Raw genomic sequence first — 20,298 nt, 5'->3', positions numbered from 1 at the left:
GCCTGGCAGCACAGGACGGCACGGGCCACACCGAGGGGCCAGCCGTGCTCCACAGGAAGGGGCTCAGGATGGAGGGCGGAGCTCAGGGCTGTGCTCGGGCCGGGCTGTGGGCAGAACAGGGTGTGGAGGCAAGGGCAGCACAAGCGCTTGGGCGGATGTCAGCGTGCCGTGGTACTGTGGACACTGACGAGAGGCTTACCAACAGGTTATAAACTAAGGAGAGTTTGTAAATGTGTGTCCTAGATAAGATGTATGGGGGAACACAAAAGCTGCACGAAGGGCGGGAGAGAAGGCAGGCAGCTTTGCATGGGGAGCGGGCTGCCCCACCTCAAGCCGAGGAAGGCGTAGGGAGCAGAACCCGGGAAAGATGCCGGCCACACATGCACCAGAGGCTCTGGCAGAATGCGCGGCCGGGACAGCAGAAGAGAGGCGGAGGAGCGGCTACCCTCCAGCACGGCTTCCAGCGGAGGTTGTGCAGGGGACAGGGAGAGTGTCAGGAGCTGGATGCAGTTTGGGGAGTCGCAGAAACAGGACTTTCCGGCTCAGGGCGGATATTACAGACAGCGGCACACAATTTATATTATTTAATCAAGAAGGTGGATAGCATCGCCTGTGAGAGTCTATAAATTTCAGGGGAAAATGAAGGAGAATTTGGAATCTTGAGGAGCAAACTCATTGGAGTGGTCACCCTGGGAAGACCTGAGATAAACAGAGGAGCAGGAGGAGAGTGGGGTGGGGGCTGAGGGAACACAGCCCTGGGAGCGGGGGCTGGGTTCTCCCACACATTAGGACAGGCCCTGGTGACAGGAAGTCAGGAAAGCACATGTCATGATGGGCACGTATGTCAAAGTGTCACCCTGTACATGACAGCAGCATGCAATATGTATGTCCATTTGAATAAATAAATACATCAATGTAGCAATAGGGAATCTCATGATGTTCTCAGAATTCCAGCTCTTAATTCATGAACCATCCAAACTAGATCACTGTTTGTTGCTGTTGCTGAAGTCCATTCCCTTCGGCTCAACACGGCATCACACATGAACTACCTACTGATCGATTTCTTTGGGGCTTTAAACAGAATCCCCCACTTCTCTTTTGGGTTTAGATTTTGGAAGGTGTAGCCTTGCTACTGTCGCTGAGAGACAGCGCTGCTCCTCCTTCCGGACTGCGGGGCTCTCTTCCCCAGCCACTCTTCATTCCTTTGTGCCATCGCTTTCTGGAGGTTTTCAAGAAGGACGAAGGAAAAGAAGAGGTGACTGAGGGGGTCTGATTCAACCGCAAACTCTCCAGCTGCCTCAAAGACGGTCAGATTTCCTGTGAAATTTGTCTGCTCAGCCCAGCCACTTGTTGCTTGGCAAAGTGGGGCATGAGACTCTCCAGGCCAGTGAGGATCTCCAGGGTCCCTTCCACATGCCTGCTGATCCCACTGTGTTGCTGGAAGGAATTTCCTGGCCCGCCACTTACACCAATTCTCTCCTGCAGAACAACTGCCTGTAAATGCCACCTCTCTTCTAGCCCTTTCCTGAATCCTCTCTATTAAATAGACACGTCTCTGTCCATGAAGCTCACACAGCCTGCATTGGATTTCAGATCCACTGACTTTGAAGTGTTCTGAGCAGTAATTGGAAACGGAGGTGGAAAGTCTCTTCTCTGCTGTGCCTGTGGTTGGCTTGTGTATTCTATAAATATCCCCCATGTATACACGGGAATATAACTGGAAACAAATCTCCTGCCTTCAACATATTCACCACTCTGTGTACTTCCTCTCTGTATCTGGGAGAAGGTTTTAATTTTGTGCCATTCTTGTCACAGAAGGACAAGATCAAAGCTACTCAATATTACTTCATATCGCTTCACAGAAAGAGAATTCAAGGATGTCACAGTCTTTATTTACTATCTGGGGCTAAACAGACACCTGTCACGAGCCCGGGGCGTGTGTGTGCTCACAGTTCCCACAGCCACAAGCAAGCCCTTCTGTCCTCTCCAAGCAAGTCCTGCTGTCTTCAGCCCCATCTCAGCCCAGGGGACAGGAACTCTGCTCCAGCCCACACTGATTCACCCCTGTCGATAACTCACGTCAGAATCCAGGTTTAGCTGCACCTCCCTGTACCTTCTGGATTGAGCAAGTCCCGGGTGAACTCTGTGAGCTGCTAGTCAACCTGGGTCTATCACAGGCCTCAAGCTGAGTCACCACGCAGGGCCCCTGCAGGGCTTCACCTCTAGACTGCGCTCTACATAGGGACGGTGACAATGCACATTTTGTCTCAGCACATTTAAGCAGTGATCCAAATATGCAATGAATGTTTACGTTTTTAAAAATTATTACAGTGAAAGACACATTACCAGTCATCCAGCTGGAACTATTGTCCCTGGTTTGAATTCACTATCCCATTTTTCTGCCCCTTTCTGAAGCAGCTCTGGAAGTCCTCTTTCCTGAGTGTCTTCACTAGGTGTGATCAAAAATACTGCGACTGCTGCTCCCGAGAAAGTACAGTCCAACATAAAGGCAGGCTCACAAAAACAGTGAGCGTGAGTCCTCCTCTATTCACTGGACTTCTTCACTGGACCTCATGCTTTGCAACTTCTGGCTCTTCCTCAAAGTCAAAATGACCAGGAAAGGCAAACCTTTTAAACGTGTTCTGATCATCAAGACAACCAGGACAGCACGACATTCAGGAAAGACGACTTCCACAACTTCTTCAGAAAATGGTCTGATTAACGGGATAAGTGTGGTAGAAATGGGGGGGGGGGTTGAGGGAGATTAATTGCAACAAGTGTTTTACTATAATAAACAGTTTTTTTTTCTTTTTTTTTGGTTTTTCTCCGGTACTGGGAACCGAACTCACGGCCTTGTGCTTGCCAGGCAGGCGCTTTGCCGCTGAGCTAAATCCCCAGCCCCTATAATAAAAATTTTTAACATAAACATTCACAGTATGTTTTGGTAACACTTCGTAGTAGCTGATTCCTTCTGGGTATCAATCAATAACTAGTTAGTGGGCAAATGAGTGGAGAAACAGTTCACTGGGTGTAGCTGTTCATTCATCTATTTACCTGTTTCTCTCTCTCTGGTTATCTATCTGTCTGTCTATCTATCTATCTATCTATCTGTCTGTCTGTCTATCTATCTATCTATCTCTCCCCTGTCTCCTTAACTTTTGTAGGCTCTTGTTTATGGTATCAGCTTCTCTGAGGTCTTAAACGTAGTATATAGTGTAGTATATCAGTTTTGGTAATTCTTCAATATATTTTAAAATATATTTCAATATATTTTAATTCTTCAATATATTAAAGTTGAATATATTTATTCAACTTCAATATCCACATGTTTAACTGCTCCTTTATTTTAGGCAAATAAAAAATTCTTAATAAACCCATTAAATAAATAAAGATTTCTTGAAGATCTTAGTACCCAATCTCCATCTGATTATAGCGTTAAAAGCACACACTTTTAGCTTGCTTCTTTGTCATACCACTGCAGCTCACATTTTGGACATTTCAAGGCATTTTTGTTCCCTAACTGTACTGAGCAAGTCAGTTTGTGATGAAAACCCAACACGGCCGAGCATCATTTCCTTTACTTGCTTTTCAAAGACCTTTTGAAGGAGGGGTAAAATAGGATGCTGGATGATTCTGTCTCCTGTAAGGATCAGCTGCCAGTAATGAAAGGAACATGGCTGTGGGGCCAGCCAGACCCAGGATGCAGTCTCAGCCTGGCCAGCACTGCTGGGCAGTTGTGGGCAAACAACTGAACTTTGGCTTCCTTAGTTACATGTGTTTCATCAGCATCATCTGGTTAGATGCTCAGCGTCTCACCGCACCATTCTGTGGAGTAAACCGGATGATGCTGACGAAGCCCATGCTGTATAATTGCTTACGCTGCCTCCAGGCTGCTTTGAATTGGGCAGCAACAGTCACCAGGAGCTTTAATTTGTATTGTGATAAGTGTTCCCCATTTGCCATCAAATGGGTGCTGTCTCCTCCTCTTCCCACCTTTGCTGTACAGGTGTCTGAATGGCAAATACCGGACAATGGATTCCTCTTGACCACCAGCTTCCCCTTTGCCTGCACCATGGGGAGTCTTGGCAGAGTCTGCCAAGGTTTCTTCCTGCAGGTTGTCTCCACCCACGCTCCTGTCTTTTATGAAGTGACTCCGCCCCCTGGCTATCCGATCCTTCACCCTTGGGATAAGAGAGATCCTGCAGGGTTCCACTGTCTCAGTTTCCTAAGCCCCTCTCCTTTCCTGCTTAGGCCCCTTGCCTAAGCACAGCAATTTCCTCAAACTCCTCAAACTCCCCCCTCCCCATTTCTACCACACTCATCTCCTTTCCAATTGTCCCTGTGAGTGTGGATTAGCCCACCCTCACACTACAAGGCCAGCCATGTTCAGAATGCCCTACTCCAACTCCTCCTCCCCTTTTTCTAAGTAAGAACCTGGGGAAAACTTTCCACTTTCTTTTAAGTTGTATAATTGAGATTAAGAATTTGGAAGAAGGAAAAAAGAAGAGAGGAGAAAGAGAGTACGACAGCAGATTCCATGAGGAGATTAAGGAAGGACACGTGGGAGCCAGCCGTATTAGCTCCAAATTAAACTTAATAAGCCCTGGGAGTCAAAGAAATTGGAGACAACAGTTAGCTCAGAGTTTGCTTCACATAGAAAGTAGCAACTTCTGCTAGAGGTCTACAGAGTCCTAGGGACCAGCAGCATAGACAAGTTAGAGTCACAGGAAAAGATTCCAGTAATAAAGGAAAGTTAAAAATTCAGTATCATATTGTGCATTGTCATTTCTTCCTTACACCCAGGTGTGCACAGTTGTGCCCTGTGGATATAAACATGGTCTCCTCTCAAGTGGCCCACTCGATTTCTCACAATGATCAGATGAAAAGAATAATGGAACCTAATAAAGATGAATGAACTGTATATGCACATATAAAATGTAAGTATGGAGAAAGCTATTATGCCTCTATTTAGCTATAATTATTAGACTCAATTTGTGTACTATACAATTTACTTTTCAACAGCATTCTTCAGTATATTTGGATGAAACCACTACTACCTAATATTAAACATTTGTATCACTTCTCCAATAACTGCCCTTTAAAAGTAATCACCAATCCCCCTATCCCTCATCAACACTAATCTATTTTCTGTATCTCTATTTTTGTCAATCCTGGGTATTCTATAAATGCAATTGCATACCGTTTTGTGACTGGCTTCCTCCACTTAGTAGAATGTGTTCAAGATTAATTCGTTTCATAGCATGGATCAGTACTTAAGTCTTTTTATTGTAGAACTATATCCCATTATATAAATACGTCAAGTAATGTTTCATTGTGGTTTGGATTTAAGATTCCCTATTGGCTAATGATATTGAAATGCTTATGGGCTACTGATATAGTATTGGAGCAATGTCTATTTAAAAATTTTATGATTTTTTTTTAAGTTTTTGGATTGTTATCATTGAGTTATAGTAATTTTACTATATTTTGAGTATAAGTCTCTCATCATATATATAATTTGACAAATTTTCTCTCCTTCTGTATATATTATTTTTACTTTCCTGACTTGGCCCATTGACACACACCATTTTTAATTTTGTTGAAGTTTAAGTTATATGTGTCTTTCTTATGTTGGCTCTTATCTAGCTGTCTTATATAAAAAGAAAAACAGAAAAAATTGTTTTCTGCATGGTTGCAAACCTTTTTTGCCTTTGTTTCCTTTAAGTACTTTTGTAGTTTTTGACCCTTACATGTAGGACTGACCAATACTGAGTTAATCTTTGTACACTGACTTGGGCCAGATCAACTGTTTTACTCTGCATGGGGATATCTAGATATTTCAGTACTATGTGTTGAAAAATACACTACTTCCCCCATGGCATTGTCTTGCCAGTCTTATCAAATACCAATTGATCATAAACATGAGGATTTATTCTAGGCCCTCAGATTTGTCCCTTAAATCAATATACCTATCCCTAGGTCAGCATTATACCATCCCGTCACAAAGCTTTGTGTAAGTTTTGTGTGTCATAAGTCCTCTGATGTTGCTCAGCTTTGGAGATGGTTTAGAGTTTTCTGGATCCTTTGAATTTCCTCATGAATTCTAGAATCAGGCTGTTAACGGTCATGAAGAAGACAGCTGAAATTCTCAAGAGTGTTGTGCTGAAGCTGCAGCTCAAGTGAACAGATTGGCTCTGCTGCCCTGTACATATGGGATGGCTTTGCATTCATTTAGCCCTTGTGCAACTTTATTAAACAAGATTTTGTGGTTTTCAGAATACAAATTTAAATTTCTTTTGTTAAAACTAGCATTACTCTTCCTGAAACCACTATAAATGGAAATCTTAATTATATTTTAATTTTCAACTATATTCTTAATTCTTAATTATAGTATAAAGTTGGAATCTGGCCCAACCCAACTCAATATATAAAAATTAACGTGAAATGATATTTACATTCTATTAGGATGTCTCTAAGTATATACATTTACAGTTGATTTCTTATCCTTCATCTGATATTCTGCAAGGCTTACTTAGTTACTTGGTTCTATATTTGAAATCTGATTTCTTAGCATTTTCCATATACAAGGGTGTGTCATCTATAATAAAGAGATAGTTTTGATTCTTTCTTTCCAGTTCAGATAGCTTTTGTTTTTATTTGTTTTCATTTTTTTCTAATGAGCTTCCTCAACCCTCTTATGTAATGTTGAAGAGAATAGCAAGAAGGAGCCTCCTAATCTTGTTCCCAACCTTAGGAGGAAAGATTTTAGTCTTCTGTGTTTTCTGCACATTTTTTCACACACAAAATAAAGAATACTCTTCTATTCCTAGTTTGTGCAGCAATTTTATCCCAAAGAGGTCCAGGGTTTTGTTAAAAGATTTCTTCGCATTACTGAGATGATAATATGGGTTTTGTTTTCTATTTTATTGACAGCATGGTGAATCCACTACATTGTGATTTTTGGTCAGTATTAGACCATATGTTAACAGTGGCCCCACAGCTGTATCTTTGAATGCACAGCCAACTTAGTTTATGTAAGTGCTCTTTATGATGGTGGCATAAAAATGAAGTCACCTGACTAGATATATTTCCTTCATTAAGAGATGTCTAACTTTAGTACATTAATTGATTTCCAGATATTACATCAACCTGGTTTTCTTCATATATTAATCCTTTATATAGATTGCCAGATTTGGCTTGCTACTGTTCTATTACAGAATTTTGCATTTATATTCATATTCTTATGGTCTATAGATATCTTTCTGTATAATGCCTTTGTACTTTATTGGAGTCAAGCTTTTACTGACCCCATAAAATTAGTTGGGAAATGTTCCCTGTTCTTGTGTTCTTTGGAAGAATATAAAGAATTGTCATTAATTCTTCTTTAAATGCTCACTACAATTCATCTGAAACTACTTAGCCTCATTTTTAAACTACAGTACATGTTACAGAAATATTTAGATGTTACCTTTCTTCTTGAGGTACCTGGAGTTCTTCCTATCTTTCTCGATTTTTTTCATTTTTTATGTCTAATTTGGTGGGGTAAACATACATTAGTATATTTTTCTTTTTGTTAGGTTGTTAATAGAATTCCTTCTATCATTTCTTATTTAAATTCCTTGCCTTTGTGTTAGTTCTAGAAGATCTATGTGTAACTCAGCTTTTCTGTGAAATAGTAGAGGGTTAATCTGTCTCACAGTCTCTGAGGGTGCAGTCCATGGTGGCCGGCTGGCTCCAAGGCAGAAATATCACAGTGGGAGGGAGTCGCAGTGCACAGACGCTTAGTTCATGGCACCAGGAGGCAGGGCAGAGGAGAGAGTAAAGCATGAGGGATGATATATATATCCCAAGGACACGTCTCCATGACTCACACACATACAACCAGGAGTGTGCTTTACTAACCCCTAGGTAACTCCAATGCCAATCCAATTGACAATTTCAGTTTAAAAATCACAGCTTATCTAATGAATTTTTAAAACTTTGCTAATTACAAAGAAACCAACATTTTTTTCTCATCTTCTATATTTTTTTTAATCCCTTTTTTTTTTTTTTTTTTGGTCTTTTTGAGACAGGGTCTCTGTGTGCAAGTCAGGCTGGCCTTGAGCTCACTTTGTAGCCCAGGTTGGCTTTAAACTTGCAACAATCTTCCTACCTCAGCCTCCCAAGTGCTGGGATGACAGACATGCACCACCAGGCCAGGCTCTTGCTGTTTTTTATCCTGTATTTCATTAATTTCTGCTCTATATTTTAATTTCCTAACTTCTTCTTGCTTAAGTGTTAGGTTACTTTTCTGGTCCCAAGTACTTAATATGAAAGCTGAAATAATTGATACTAGATTTTTCTTTATATATCTATATCTATCTATCTATCTATCTATCTATCTATCTATATATATATACAAATTCACTCTGCTAGTAATCCAAAGCAAACTAGTATATCAAAGAAAAGAAGGAGGTATTACATACTACTTGTATTGTAAAATATTGCTCATTTTTCAAGTTGAGATTTCTTAGAAATGTTTGCCTCTCTTGCAGGACATCATAGACCAAGTTACTTGCAATCCAAGGTCTGACTGTCCTCTATATCATATATCATATATCATATATCATATATCATATGTCATATACCATATACCATATATCATATATTATGTAGTCCCACACATTTTTGTGTCTAAATCATCAAAACACATTACAACTATTACTTCACTTAAATTTAAATATTTGAAAAATATTCCTTTAGAGAGAGGAGTGCATGCATAGTGATATAATCAGTCTTAGTCATCATTGCTGGAATCCTACTTCAGGTACTCTTGTGTACTGAGTAATCCTCTGGTGTTATATCTTTATTTCAGTACAGGTATCCACATCTTTTTTACATTAGAATCACATGCCTTATATTAATTACCTTTCAGATTCAAAAATTGTGTACATTTTACATCATAAAACAATTTTTAAAATTTTTCAGGAAAACAAGGAGAATAAGTCTGACTTTATATTTCCCCCATGCCTACTTTATTACCTGTAGGTGCTCTTTCTGTAAACTAGCATGGTAAGTATCTTCTGGGATCACTTCCATTCAGCCTATTGATTTCCTTTAGAATTTCTTGAAAAAATAAGAGTGAAACCAACACAACTTTCATTTTCAGTTTCTCTGAAACTCTATATTTTGCCTTCATTTTTGAAAGAGCTTTACTGACTCTAAAATTATTTTTTGACATTAGTTTTTTTAAAACATTCTGAATGCCATCTCATTGCCTCTGGCTTTCATTACTTCTACGGAAAAGTCAGCTGTCATTCTAAGTTCAGTTGCCTTATCTAGTTATGTCCTCATGTTTTCAGTTTTATACTTGTCTCAGCATCAGGCTACATGTCCTTGGTGTAGAAATCCCCGTATTCACATACTCAGAACCCACTGAGCTTTTTGGGAGTGCAGACTAATTTTTAATCAACTTTGTGATGATTTCTACAATTTGGGGACTGTATTCTTGTCCTATTTCTCTCAGTCTACTCCCTCTGGCATGCTGTCTGCGAGTATGTTGATGAGTTTGATATTGTCATGTATCTCTCACAGCTCACATTATTTCTCTCTATTGTTTTTTTCTTTTTGCTCCTTGGATTTCATGATCTCTAAGAAAATGTTTCCCATCACCATGACTTGAAGCTGTAGGGCTTGCTGTTATCACCTGTTTGCTGTCTACTTTCTTAGTGACTTGCCTGGGGCACTTTACTGAAAACCATAGGCACAAAGTGGGAGATGCTCTTAAGAAGGTGCACTTTTGGCACGCTCAAGTCTGGTTCTAGAGGGGATGTGTTGTGTGCTCTTTTTCATAATCTCCCTGTTAGTAGATCTCCATTGGTATCACATCCAGTTCTTAGGCGGCACTGATGGCCTCCTAATTGCTCTACTTCTTTTGATAATGTACTGAGGAATAAACTGCTTCTTAATGTGACCTAGTGAAATCTGATCATCTTTGTATGATTAATGTGGAGGATAATTTTGGTCTTTTTTCTGATCTCTGTGGGCCTCTTCTCAGCTTTTATTTTCCCCAAGTCACTCTGGTAAATACCGGCTTTCATGGAACTGACAGTCTTGTTTTAATTGCTTTCCAAAGAATGTCTTTGAGTTAGAAATATGCCTTTGGCTTGGATTTTTCAACACTGTTTCAAGTAATATTACTTTCTGCAGAGATAGCTCAAAACTGTCTGTGAGGTACTGTCCATTCATAGTTAGCATTTCTGCCTCATTCTTCCAGAGTTTGGAGCTACAATTGGGGCTTTCATCTGTCTGTATGACAAAAACACCCTTTAATTTATAATGAGGGTTTTGCACAAAAATCAGTGATCTTCTATCTTCTTAGATGTATTCCAGCCTGGAACCAGGAGGCCATATTTAGGCAGCTTCAGGAATAAGTGGGATCTCAGGTTTCATGATTTGCTGGATGTGGGGTAGATGCTGACTACAGCAGAGGTCTAGCTGGATGAAGGACACTTTGACCTCTGAGGTGCACTCTCAGGAGTATAAGCTACAGCCTCCAGAGCTGGAAGAAATGAAGTATGCTTGAGATCTGCATCTCACTGCCATACTTGTCCTGCATGGAGCTAGAGTGTGGTGGTAGGAAGGGGTGAGCTTATGTCTCAAGTGGCAAATTTTCATGATGCTTCACAGATACAGTGGTACCTTCGTTTGTGAACTTAGTTTGTTCTGTGATTTTGGAAAAGAGGGCCACATTTGTGTTTGTGTGGGAACGATGGCCATGGTTGTACGTGTTACCCAATGCAGTTTGCAAAGAAAACCAAAATTTTGCCAAATGTTTCTGTTTGTGAACCAAACTGCAAACAAAAGCGTTCATGAACTAATGTGTAAACTAGAATACTACTGTATTCTTGAGGAAACATATCATTGCTCTATATGCATGTAAGAGAACTGGAATGATTCTTCTCTAAATGTTTTTATTTCTGTCCAAAACTTTTAGAAGATACGGTTGTTTCATTGAGGAGCTCTTCATCCTCTCTCTTCAGAAATGGAACTCTTCTGCATTACTTTTTCTTTTGAAAAGACTAAGTTTTTAAAGCAGGATTAGGTAAACAGAAACACTAAGTAGAAAATACAGAGTTCTCAGATATTCTCATCACACACACGCACACAGGACCCAGCTATGAGCACCCTGCCACTGAGGGGTCACTGACCCAACTGATTGTATGTCTACACTACCCAGGGTAGGGTTGAATTTCCCTCTTTGGGTAAGAGTCTGTTCATTTTGTCAGAAACTGACAAGCTGGCTTCAAAGCACTGTGTTACTTCAGCTTCTTAACATCAATGCCTGAGAGTTCCTGTTGCTCCACTTCCTCCCAAGCTCCGCGGTCAGTGATCTGCATTTTGGTCACCATTATCAGAAGTGTGTGGTGCATCTCATCATTGTTTTTATTTGTTTTGCTACATTAAGAGATGAGCAGAGTCATCTTTTCACAAGTGTGATTGCCATCAGTATATCCTCCTTGGTGAGGTGTCTGTTTAGGTCTTTTGCTCACATTTATTTGCTTACTCTTTTTTAACTCATTGTATTCTTATTATTGACTCACACTAATCTTTTTTGCAACTTAACATTTCAAGGAAAAATAGGGATGTGGTATCTGATGATTAAACACATAGAATGTGAAAAGTTTTAATAGAATTGCATAAAACAAAGCAATTGAAGTGTGACAATTTAGAATTAAAAGTCAACATATTTGAAATGTACCAGATGAAGTATTTGAAAAATATATGCAGAAAAAACTATGATATCATTTTTGCAATAAAAACTGTCTTTTCCCATAATTAACTCATAATATAAATAAATAAATATAGAACTTAGCTGACTAGGCATTTCTACCTCATTTGCACAACTAAACATAGTTATGTAAGTGATACAGGTTATGTAAACATAATCCTTACATTATTCTACCAAAATAATATTGGACCTTTGGGGGAAAAAAAGAGAACTTTGGTTATGCTAAATTTGTCAGATAAAAAAGAGCTATCACTGTTATAGTGTAATAATCTTTCAGGGAAAATTTAAAGTCCCTTTCCGATGGCTGGATCAAAATACATAACAAAATCACATGTGCCCTTTCACTGAATTTTCAATGCTGCTCCGAGAGACTTCTTCAGAAGATAAATATCCAACAATATAAATATAAAATTTATGTAATTTTAAAATAACAAAAATAAGCAGCATACATAAAGAATGAGTGAATAGATGGTATATTGAAACATCAATGTTGTGTACATAAAGTGGGGTATTACATACTAAATAAATAAACGAAGACGTTTTCTGGGAACATGAGAGAGAGTCTTTTCAGGTGTGTGTGTGTGCATGTTTGTGTGTGTGTTCACATGCATGAGTGGCATGCTACCACTTACATATGAAAAAAGGGGAAATATGAAAACATACATGTATTTCATTCTTTGTGAAGATAATAAACAAGTGACTAGCTAATAAGTAAAAAGATCGCCTACTGGTGGCTGATAGTGAAGAGGTCAGGCAAATAATAGGGATTTTGTAAAAAGAGGCAACCACAAACATTTCTCTGGATATAATATTTTAAATGTCTATTTATAGTACTATGGTGATAATTCTTATACTCAAAAATAAACAATTGAAATCAACAAGGATACTAGTGTGTCTAAATTGGAATACCAAGAGTAATAAATACACAGCCTTAGAAAAGAAGAGGGAATTCTGAAAAAGTTTAAACCCTAATCCGAATAACTTGGGAAACATCATTTTGACTACATAAGACCGAAAACAAAAATATTAACAAAATATTATACTCTAAATAGAAAACTGCTTTCCACAAGTCTATGGATTAGCCAATCTTAAATTTTTTATTCTTTTTTTTTTAAAATAATCAGCTCAATACTTTTTATAATGAGAACCAAGTTTCTCAGTGGGAGAAAGGAGTTAACATGAGGTGACAGGGAGAAAACAGCGAAATGTGTGAGGTGGGTTTGAGATCACTGATGTCCTTTTGAGCTGACAGTCAGAGAGGGAGTTTCAGGAGTGTGTTTACTTGTGGAATTAATACACGTGCCTCCCCCCCATGCCTTCCTCCCCCACGCCTCCCCCGGGGTACAAGTCTGTCTGTTAAAGATGGTCTACGCATAATAACCTCTGGGTAGCAACAAGCATATTTAATAGACAGCTCTTTACTATAAATATCATCCTTCCATTAAAAAAAAGATTTCCTGTGTAAATAATGATTCCAAGGCTGGGATGGGGAAATACAGAGAAGGCCTATCGTAGCCATTTGGACAGGAAGATAAGAATTTTTCTAAAAATGTGGATCATATTAAAAGAAAAAGAGCCAAATTCAAAGGACTTTGGTGAGCAAATCTGCAGACAATTTCAGCAACAAATAAATAATAATTGCCATGGCTTAGAACACACGCTCTTACACAAATTAATGACTGAGTAAATGGGTGAATGAGAAGGGAAAATCCTTACTTAAAATAGAATTCCAATTACTACACATCCAACAAATGGTGAAAATAGAAAAATCACCAAGTGGCAAACACAATGGTACTAATTGTTTCAGGCAAGAAGCATCAGTACCTATTAAGCACAAAGAATACAAGTGGATGAGAAACAGGATATTTACGAAATCACAAAATGCAGCCCACAACATTTTTATGAATTAAGAGGGAAAAAGTAAGCTTAGAGTGGGGAAATCTGGCAGATATTCCCTGACCAGTAGATCACTGTTAAAAATTAGCAATGAGACATCCTGACACTGAGTCACATTCAAGATTATTTACATCACTGCCAAAGATGTACAACAAAGACAGAATCACAAAGAAACATTACACAATCTCTAGCTAAGGGGTCTTCTCTTAAGCAAGCATTCCTCGTATATTTTGACCTCTGGACTTAAGAAGGAAGGCTCCACAGTAGAAAGGACTGCAGAGATTGCACACCCACCGGAACCTCCCATGGGTGGCTCCATCTTGACAAGAAACACACCGACATTGGAATATGTTTTGTAGATGATATAATTATCTTATATCAATGTTACTTCCCTACTTCCCACGACTGGGTTAGGGTTGTATAAGATGCCATTATTAGAGGAAGATGGATGAAGGTATATAAGAATTCTGTGTATTTTGCAATTGTTGGTATATGTGAATAGTTAAAAATAGTAAAGAAAAATGTAATAGCTTTAAAGCTACAAGTAGCAATAGAGATTTTACTTAAAAGTGGATGGAGTTAGAGCAGACAAAAGTGATGGGATGCAAAGAAAAGCCGCCATTCCTGAGCTCTTGGCTGTGTCAATACATTGTGTTTCATGAATAGTCGCTGGAACCCTAAGGGAAGGAAGCGTGCTCTGGGATTGTGACGTTTAACCTTGATGCCTGAACCCCATGATTAGCACTGTTATTGTCCTCCAATATTCACACATGATGAAATAATCCAAATGGATAGTTATTTGACCAGTTGGGAATGAAGTCCTTTTTACGTCTGAAATTATGACCTTTCTCTTATGTCACACACCCAAAACAAAACATGGTCAAATATGTTTTGGTATTTTCACTAAAAATTAATATGCCATGATGTCCTTGGAATAAAAAACTAAAGGTGCCAAATGAATTCCAGAATTTTATGAGCCAGTTGTGGTGGTGCATGCCTGTAATCCCAGCACTTGGGAGTCTGAGGCAGGAGGATAGTTGCAAGTTCGAGATCAACCTAGGCTACAAAGTGAGCTCAAGGCCAGCCTGAACTGCATAGCGAGACTTTGTCTCAAACTGACAAAAAAATAAAAAGCACTTTACAAATCTAAAATTAGACCTGAGAAAAGAAAAGGATTGTATGATGTCTTGCATAAATAACAACAACAACAAAAGCCTTAAATTCCTTTTTGAGAAATATCTAGTCATTTTGGTAGATAACTCATCAGTATACATGGGATCTGCTCACCCTGCAGGAAGCCTGCCTTTGCCGCCCATAGCTAGCGATGTACCCTGGAGAAACAGAACCACCCACCACCCATTTTCATTTGCTTTGCAGGTGATTTTCTGTTAAAGAAATCTTGACCACATTAGAATGTGCCTTGGTTTCACAGCAGCTCCATGCAGGATATCCGAGAGCTCCCCACCTGGAGTGCTTACCACACAAAGAAGCAAGGGTTTGGCCTTGAGCTGTTTTTGATTTCACAATAAGAAACTATGGTTTAAATCAAGACACCTCCAAATACATAAGTGTATGGAAATGATTCTATTCATTACATGCTTACATTAAGAGAAACAAGAGAACAATGGGTAATTTTTCAGCTGAGGAAGTAAGCAAAATATTGTACCAATCAAATGCTGTGCTCTTTGATGTACTTGACCTCCAAAACTGCAACAGTTCTGAATATGTCTCTAAGCCAAACATGCGACAATTATGTCCCACTATCAAGAACTTGTTGAAGCTAAAATTCCACATGCAAATAATTATATCTGTCTCTAGGCTTTTATAGAAAGCAAGAACATTGCTACAAGCCATTAAGCTCACAGATATAACCTTTCTTGAGAGACAGATTTATTGGAGACAATTTATTTAGCAGATACCTCAGTATTCCTTGAACAACTCAACATTTGATGAGATTTGTAAATTGGGCATTCAATTTACTAATACATTCTACTGTATGACCATAATTTAAATTTATAATAAATTTTTAATTTAAAAAGTTAGTAGTTAAAATAGTTATATAATAGTGTATTACTGAAAATACGGTGTTCTAGGCAGTTTGCCTTCAAAATCTTAGCATCTTAGTATTTCGTTTCTCTCTTGTAGGAAATGTCATGAGCACATAATCAAGTGATTTGATGAAAGACGCTGAATTCAAATTTTTGAAAACTGGAAATATAACGTATCTTTCCTTTAGGGTTTATGTCCGTGCATACAAGTCACTTTGATAGTTTTCGATGGAAATATCAAATTGTTTCCTAAAGCTCCCTAGTTATATAACTCAAGCAATTAATTAGCAACCCATGAAGTTGTAATTAAGTGCATTTACAGTGTTTGGTTAGAGATAACTTAGTCTTACGATTACTTGCTTCAGCTGACATTCAGTCTTTTGTATTCTGTTTTGGTAAATAAACAGGTGGTGGGTCATGAGAGAGGAGCAGGAAGGCGGCCCTCCGCGACGTAAGTTCCAAAAGAAGGAACCCCGAAATAGATTCTAAACCCTCGGATGGGAGCGCTGCTCACACCGCCAGATGGAGAGCAGGCCTCCTCCAAGTGAGCAGAAGCCGCCTGAGGGAGGAAGACACAGCTCAGTATTTTCCTCCTCCCTGCCACGGGAAAGGCTTTCATCTCTCACCTGCAATTTGAGCAAAGTTCATTTTACCTCTATGCAACAATTATTCAGGATCCTTTCAGGACATTAAAACACTTCATCAATAAAATAGTACTGTTTTCAAAAGATAAGGGCATCTGCCGAGCCAGACATCCCTCCACAGTATTTGTGCAGGACTTTCATCCTTGCATAATGCTCACATTTTCTGCATTATTCATTTATTTTTAACTTTTGTCTATTTGAGACAAGGTATCACTATGAAGTTCAGGCTGACCTTCAATTCACTGAGATTCTCCTGTCTCGGCCTCTGAGTGCTGGGATTATAGGTGTGCACCATCATATTGGGCAGGTTTTGCTCCATTTTGATCCATAAACTGTTAAAGTAGAGCACACCTTTTATACATCTATTATTGCATGACCATGAACACCCTGTGGGAAGCTCTCTAAGAATAACATTGCTTTGTGTGGATTACATCTGCACTGTAAATTTGCCATTATTCTGAGACTAACTTCCAGGAGCTGATACAGAATCAGTCCCTTCTCTGTCTTCTTCAACACTGGATTCTGTTTCTCTTTTGGATTTTCTTTAATGCAGTGTGTAGGAATGACACTTTTCATGGTTTTATGTTGCATTGCTTTGATTTTAATCAAGAGCATTGCCTCAATAAAACTATTATATTGTTGTTTTACTTCTTTTAATTGCCTGCACATCTTTACAAATGACTAACATTTTCTTGAGCTGTAGAAACTCACTGTATATTGTATAGTGTAATCCTATATTGTATTGTTATAGGCAGCTGAGTCAGACAGAAATATTATAGGCAGTCAGGCAGGGCCAGGCCCTCGAAGGAGCCAACAAGTAAGATACGTATTTGCTGTGGGCCAGACCTCAGGACAAAGGACTAAACAAATGCACCCACCTACCTCCCTAGGGATGGACATCAGGGATTGATATTCTAAATAGGTAGCAATCACCTTGGAGAGTCCTTGACCCAACCCCTTACAGGAAAAGCCCCTGTTCTGTATTCATGCCCACTTGCTATGTGACTCGCTTCCCCATCTGATCCCGGTTTAATCAATTTTACCTGAACAATTCTTACTGGCTGACCATAGTTTTGTCCATTTCTTCCCCTACCTTGGACCTGCCTCACCTTGTGGTTTTGCTCTATAAAAGTCCCTAAAAAAGACATGGTCCGGGAGTAACCCACTCGGGCCCCCCTTCTGTTCCTCTCTTGGGCAGAAGCTTTCTTTTCTTTTCCTCAATAAATATATTCTACTCTTAACCTCCATTGTTCCTAAAATTCATTCTTCGATTTTACAGAACATGAACTTGTCCCAGATATCATTCAGGTTTGGAGTTTTTATTTTCCTGTATCAGTATTATATAAATTATATAATTATATAATATTGTTATATTGATATTTTAATATTCTACCAATTTTTGAACTATATTTCCTATGTTTTTGTTAACACACAGAAAGTTTCTTAATGTTGATGTTGTCTAATATAGTCAAGCCTTTTTATTTGCAACTTCAAGATTGATGTTGTTTTAAAAGTCTAATACGAATATCATAAATATGCACACTTTACATTTATTTTACTTTTGCTCTTTGCTCTAGATGAAAATCGTCCTTTAAATGGTGTGATATATTTACATACTTTCCATTTGTATCCACAGATATGCTAATTGGCCACTTCCTTCTAAAGAGTCAAACTGTTTTCTTCCAAGTGGATTAAAAGTCTGACAGACATTTACAGGTGAATGTGTTGTCTCAGGACCCACCTGGTTTCACACATCTGTTACTTCCAGAGTTAACTTCATACTGTTTAAAGCACTGCCTTTTAATATGGGCTAATGCCTAGAAGGGCAGGTCATATCTACCATTCTTATAAGTCTAGGATCAAGAAAAACTTAGCGAATAGAAAGTAGTGCGTTTTCCTCAAAGCATTGTTTGACATCTCTGAAACTTTTTGTGTTTTTATGTACAGATTTTTTGAGTTTTTTTAAATTTACCACTTTACTTTGTATCAAATAATTTGAGGTTCATTGCCTTCTTTATTATTTTATGAAAAATAAAATAAAATTTCACAATAAGAGAATAACAATACTTAATACATTCCATATCATAATCTTAAAATTAGTTATTCAGAGTACAAAACATAGACAAGAGACTCTTACAAAGAAAACAGTAGCACAAAGTGCTCTTTCCAATGAACTAAAAGAAACTAGTATTATAAATGAAATAAATAAAAATACATGTGAAATTATTTTTGAGACAATGGAATAGGTAATTTGGGAGATTATTTGAACTTCTTTCTACTTCCTATTCATCTATTTTCTATTTTGTTCTTTATTTCTATATGTTTATTTTGAGTTTCCCATATAAAAGAAAACATGTATCTTTGCATACCAGTTAGAGATAGCATATTGTTATAGGCGGCTGAGTTAGATAGAAATATTATAGGCAGAGAGACAGGGCCAGGTCCTCAAGGAGCCAATATGGAAGACAAGATACCTTGTAAATGGAGACGTATGTGCTGCAGGCCAGACCTCCAGACAAAAGACTAAACAAATGCACCCACACACCTCCCTAGGGGTGGACATCAGGGATTGACATTCTAAATAGGTAGCCATCACCTTCAAAAAGCCAGGAGGAGTCAGTAGCCCAACCCCCTACAGGAAAAGCCCCTGTTCTGTATTCATGCCCTGCTTGCTAAGTGACTCGCTTCCCCATTTGATCCAGATTTCATCAATTTTACCTGAACAACTATACGTATAATCTTATTGGATGACCACAGTTTGTCCCACCTCATGCCCACCTTGTAATTTCCCATTTTCCCCTACCTTGGAACTGCTTCACCCTATAGTTTTGCTCTATAAAAGTCCCTAGAAAAGACAGAGTCTTGGGCAACTCACTTGTGCCCCTTCTGTCCCTCTCTTGGACAGAAGCTTTCTTTTCCTCAACAAATATATTCTACTCTTAACCTTTGGTGTTCCTAAAATTCATTGTTCAATTTTAGAGAACACAAACTCATCCCAGATATGGCTCAGGTTGGGAGTTTCTATTTTCCTGTATGAATATTACAGTGCTTTAGTTACTTTTCTCTCATTACTGAGAGAAAATACCTGGCATCCAAAGTTAAAAGAGGAAAGGTTTATTTGGTGCACAGTTTGTGGAGATTTCATTCCATAATCAGCTGTATTCAAGGCAGGGTAACGTGGCAGAGGACAACATTTCATGGCAGGAAGATATCAGTAGCAACAAGAGCAAAAAGGGAAGGTGCCAACCTCTTTTTCTTCTTTATATTCTATGCAGGCTACCTGCCCTAGGGTGAGTGCAGCTCTCACATCCTCAGTCCTAACACTAGACCATGAACCAATCATAAACCCTAGATTCAGTGTCCTTGGAAAAGCCCACCACACCATGACTTCATGAGGCTTTGGGAGACCCCCAGACACAAACCATAAGGTACAGGGATATATGTATATCCATGTTTAAAGCAGCACAATTTATAACAGCTAGATCTTGAAACAGCATAAATGTCCTTCACGAGATGGATGGACGAGGACAATGTGGTGTGTATACACAGTGCAGTACTACTCGGCCATAACGGATAAACTTGAGGCTTTCAGAGACAAATGGATATGACCTTCGAATATAACGTTTATGAAATGAAACAAACTATTTATGTATAGAATTTTGACAACTGTTTCAACATCTGTACTATTGGTGTCATTGGATTTTCTACTGCTCTTTGGTTTATTTTGGTTATGGCTTTCCTAGAGCGTCATATAGTTTAGCAATTTCACTACATTTCTTAATATAAACCATGTACGGTATCACACATAGTGAAAAAGTCTTCCATTTATTAACCAAATAAATTCTATTTCATTTTTTTTTAGCCATTTGTCCTATGTATCTATCATCTATCACATCAAATATGACAAAGGTTTATTGAATAATTGGCTATTTGAAAAATA

Source organism: Chinchilla lanigera, unplaced genomic scaffold (genome assembly GCF_000276665.1).
Source record: "Chinchilla lanigera isolate Chin_1 unplaced genomic scaffold, ChiLan1.0 scaffold00002, whole genome shotgun sequence".
In the NCBI taxonomy this organism is placed as follows: Eukaryota; Metazoa; Chordata; class Mammalia; order Rodentia; family Chinchillidae; genus Chinchilla; species Chinchilla lanigera.
The sequence above is the reverse complement of the archived record's forward strand: the minus strand, read 5'-3'. Positions refer to the sequence as shown.